This window comes from Lupinus angustifolius, chromosome LG09, assembly GCF_001865875.1.
Source record: "Lupinus angustifolius cultivar Tanjil chromosome LG09, LupAngTanjil_v1.0, whole genome shotgun sequence".
In the NCBI taxonomy this organism is placed as follows: Eukaryota; Viridiplantae; Streptophyta; class Magnoliopsida; order Fabales; family Fabaceae; genus Lupinus; species Lupinus angustifolius.
In genome coordinates, this window is record NC_032017.1 from 7111960 (window position 1) to 7117132 (window position 5173).

A 5173-nucleotide genomic window follows, 5' to 3' on the forward strand; every position below is an offset into this window, starting at 1 on the left:
GGTTAAAAATAAAAGACGTGTAAAACCATTTTAGTCCATGAAAAATATATCCTTAATCAATTTAGTCCCAATTTTATATAACCCTTAAAATTATAATTCCCAAATTTTTCATCCTCCTATTAAATTAAGATTCATGATTGGAAATTTTAACATATTTGATGTATTGTTATTAATATTCGGTTATCAAATTGGTCAAAATATTGGTACAATGGTATAATGATTTAACTTACAATTCACTAATTAAATTATTTATTAGTGTTATTAAATTCAGACATATTAATGACTGAGTAAGATATTGGGTCAATAAATCACTAGTTAAATTAGTGTGTGAATAGTATGACTAATAGATTCGGTTTAAATAAAAATTCATAATATAAATAATATTATTTAATAATTTCCTACTTCAAATTTTAAAAAATTATCACACATAAATAAACAACCATAAAACAGTTTCAATACCACAACTACATTGAAAACATCATTCATCAATGTATGTTTTAATCAGAACTGAAACGCATAAATAAGGTTAAAATTTAATTAAACAACTAAGATTTTTCTATTTTCAGAGACATCATTTTGGTTGTTTTTTTAAAAAAAAAATATAGTTTTTATTGACTCGTTGGTTCGACCGGCCGATTAGATACATATTTTATAACGATGCTGCATACCGGTGAAATTATATATATATATAAAATATTAACAATAACATTAAAAACTAATAAAGAATGTAATAAATACTTTTATTTAAACAATTTGTTAAAATATAATGTGTGACTTGATAGTTATACTTTTGAAGTATAAATAAAGGTAATAGTTGTATTTTAATTAAAATTTTATAATTTTAAATGAAAATCGGCTAGTATGACCAGTATGGTCTAAAAGAAAATCAGTTGGTATGACTTGTTTTGACTAGCATAATTATATGATTGGTATACTTGTCTTACTGTATCGACACGGAGACTAATTCATTGATTTTTTGATTGAAGTGATCAGTACAATTTTCATAACTATGGTATTAGGTAAACAAAGACTCTACACACACCTAGAATGTATTTGAAGGGTGTAAGGTTAATTTCTTGCTTCAAATCACACACACTAATTTTCTCTCAAATGATTGGTTAATAACTAATTGTACAACAAATACTTTCAACCTTAATAATAAGCTTTGAACCAAAGTAATATTATATTGTAAATATATATAGCAAATTAAGAGGGGTGAATTAGTTTTTTTTTTAGAGAATTTTACTTTCTTTAAAATTATACAAATCAAATATACAACGAAAGTCTTAAATTAAATAACAAATATTGTTGAAAGCATATATCCTACATCACCTTCAACCATCGAAGGTTATGTCCAATCTCCTTGATTGTATCAAGAGATTTCCACTATAATTTGAGTTTCACTTTACAAATCTCATACCAAAATTCATTCAAGTTACCCACTCAAATTTCCCAAACAAATTATACCACTTGCTTCGTTTTACACTTTTATCTCACCAAACCTGATGGTGATTCTTCTTAATATAAAGAATAAAGAATTCTAAGAATGACTAAGGATCACTAATACTCACTCACGTATAATACGAATCCTTGTAAGACAATCAAACTCAATATCACAATTTGCTCTAAGTTTTTTAGTCTTGTTAAAAGTGCATACAGCATTTTTTGAAAAAATAAGTTACTTGAATGTCAAGATTTGAAAGTGTGATTCAAGTTGTATGTAATTGTGTGTTTTGTTTATGAGACTTAGGATAGTTTATATAGTTTCAATTGTATTAACTGATTACTCAACCTTATTGTCTAGTAATGTAATCGACTACTCTATTTGGATAATTGATTACTCTCTCTTGCTTTGTGTCTAGTAACTTGTTACTCTATTTTGGGTAACATGTTACTCTATTTCGGATAAGTCTATTACTCAGTTTTATAAAAGTTTATTTTTAAACCTTTGAAACTCATTTTCATCATAGTTTAAGTTTGTGAAAAAGTTTTTAAAATTATTCCTAAAAGCATTTGTGATAATAGATTAGTAATAGATTTAGTAAAGAATATGACTTCATCTAGAAAGCAATAAAAAGCTTATCTATTTTGAGTTTGCTTTCTAAGCATCAAGTCTTCAATCTTTTTTTTTGTCGATGTTGGTGTTTTCACCAACCTAACGAAAGTCAAGGAAAAGGCTATTCTTCACACTCTCCCTTTTTATTATGATAGCAAACCAATATTATTTGACAATGATTTTTTATTTCAAAAATTGTGTGTTCCCCCTATCTTGTATACTTCCCCTTTGTTTTTTATTGCCCTAAAATTTAATCAAGACAAGACATGGCCATATTTTCCCCCATTTTTACTTCATCAAAAAGAAGGAAAAGCCAAGTTTTCCAAAGGAAATATATAGGTATACAAGACATATATTGTGTCAAGGTCAATAATATAAATATAATTTGTGCCAAGTTTAATCATATGTAAACATAAGCATTCAATCCAAATATAGCATTTAAAAATGCAATTTGTTCATACAAGCATAAAATAAAAGTAATGTCATAAAATTTATATACAAATTAAAACAAGTCATAAACAAAATTGACAAACAACCAAATCAACAACAAATGCCTAAGATTCTAAAACGAACATGATTTATCTTCATCCTTGTCATCCAGTCGGTTGGAAATGTATAAAGATCATCACCAACTTTATGATTCTTAGCTTCAAGAGTATCTATCATTGTAGAGATGTTTTCTCCAAGGCTAACAAGTTCGTCTATTATCACGTGATTCATTAGAAGACGATGAAGGATCATAAAATTATGATTGTAGTTCTAGTTGAGGAGCAGAATGTTTAGAGGGTTTAGCACACTCATTCATATGTTTGAAACTTGGGTTGACTGGATCTTAGAAGAAACACATATTGTGGATAACATCCATGTCTATCTTGTTATCCCGAGAGTCAGGTTCCACTTTGGACTCTTTAGCATTCAAAATTCCAAACTTCTGTAGTACTCAATTAACAGGTTTAAAAGTTTTGAGAGAAAATATCAATTGTAATTCCAAATCATTTATTTGAGAATGATTTGAAAACTTTGGAATCATGATAAGTGTCAAATTGACCATAATTTTGAAAACATTATGTGGCAATTATATTGATGATTTATGCACACACAAAAATCCAACTTATTATATATTTTTAATTAAATTATACATTGAGTAAATAATTGTTTAATACACCTTTTTCCAAGTTTATTTTGAATTACAGGTGGAAGAATAAAAGAGAAAATGACCATAGATGAAATTGAGCCAAAGAACCAAGCCAAAAGTGCAAAGAATCAAAAATTGACTCGTGATGGCTCAACCACGTTGGGCGTGAATTCTGGGTACTTAGCATGGTGACTAAACAACTTGGCACTAGAGGAAACCCTCCCATGATGGAAAACCCAGGTGGGCTCCCCACAAGCACCAGATTGGCGCCATAACACATAGTAGGGTCGATCAAGATAGACCTGGTATAGTCTAGCACCTAGTTTGGCAGGTCAACATAATAAGAAATGACACTTTAACCTAATTAGGTGGCTACACATTTGGCTGGGTGGCTAAACATTTGGCTGGGTGGCTAAGCATTCGGCTAGGCGGTTGGCTCATCGGGGGAAACCCTCTTGGAAGGGTAATGTGAGGCGTTGGGCGCCCCATGAAAAACTCTCTAAAAAGGACCTTTCCACCTTCACAAAAACACAATTCAATTCATAATTCAACTTCAAGTATTTTAGTCATCTTAGGTACATATTTCCACCTAGAATTCAAGAGAATAAGAGTAGGAAAAATGAGATTGAAGAGCTTGTTCTCGAATCTTCACTTGGAGCCTAAAGCATCCATGCTTGGATAGTTAATTCTCTGGGTTGGAATTGGATGTAACTCTCTTTAACTCTATGTATCTCTATTGATTTAACTATGCAAGTTTATATGTTTTGATTTTAATGATACATTCTTGTTCTTAATATTTATTTTAGAATGAGCACCTAAAATATGACTTGAGGTTTGAATTATCTTGCAGAAGCAAAATATTTTCAAAACTTGCTCATGTATTTGTCATCAAATGAGGCTAAGATCTAGATAGACTTACTTCATTTGTCACAACAAAGAGTAAGAAAATTTGTTTACAATGGCTAATCAAGTGATTGATAGTTATAGAATGAGGATTGCATATCATCGTCCTTGTGTGGGGGCCGTGAGGAGATTAAGAAATGATTTATGGTAAAATCAAGCACTAACATAACTTTCATATTGAATCATGTTGATATGGAAATGTTAAAGAAGTTACTTCCAACTCCAACCTTATTCTTGTCTTAAATTGTATATAGTTACTTTTTCCTGTGTACATTACTTAAGTAAAAAAAACCAAACAACTCATTGAATTCATTGCTATTGATCTAAATTAAAGAATGACATACATGTCTATTCCAAACCCATTTAGGTACGACATAATCCTATACCATACTACAATTAAATCTTTAAAGAATTCAAGAGAATTATAATAAAGGACAACTTCTTGTACATACATTTAGTCACTCTTTTGTTTGTTGAATGAAATCAAACCAAAATCATATATCGATCTAACTTTCAACAAAGTGGCATCGTTGTTGGGGAATTGTGCCAATAGAAAAGCGTAGCTTTACTTTTTATCTTTAGCGATTGAAAATAGAATTCTTTAGTTGTATATATTTTCATGTTTTATTTTTCTTTTATTATCATGTGAACTAATCCTCTAGATAGATAGCAAATTTTATGGGATTAGATATGGACAATGGAAAACTTAAGATTAAAGTTATGGACAATGAAATTCAGTTTGACATATCAAGGCCATGCATGACTCAAAAACAAAGAGCAATGTTTTAAAATTGACTTACTTAAAGAGTTTTGCTCAAAAACAAATAAGCAAACCCAAGTTTCTAATACTTGGGAGATGACCTTAGTTGATATGTACTTTGAGTCTTTATGCTTAGAGCATGTCAACAAATTAAGGAGCAAGAGCATGAAAGTGAAATATTCTTACAAAGTCTTTATGCTCTAAAGGAAGATGTTGTACAAGGAAATGATAAAGAAAATCATAAGCTGAAACTACAGGTATTACCAAATCCTTTTAAATATGTGCTTCTAGAGGGTGATATTGCAAGACTAGATATTAA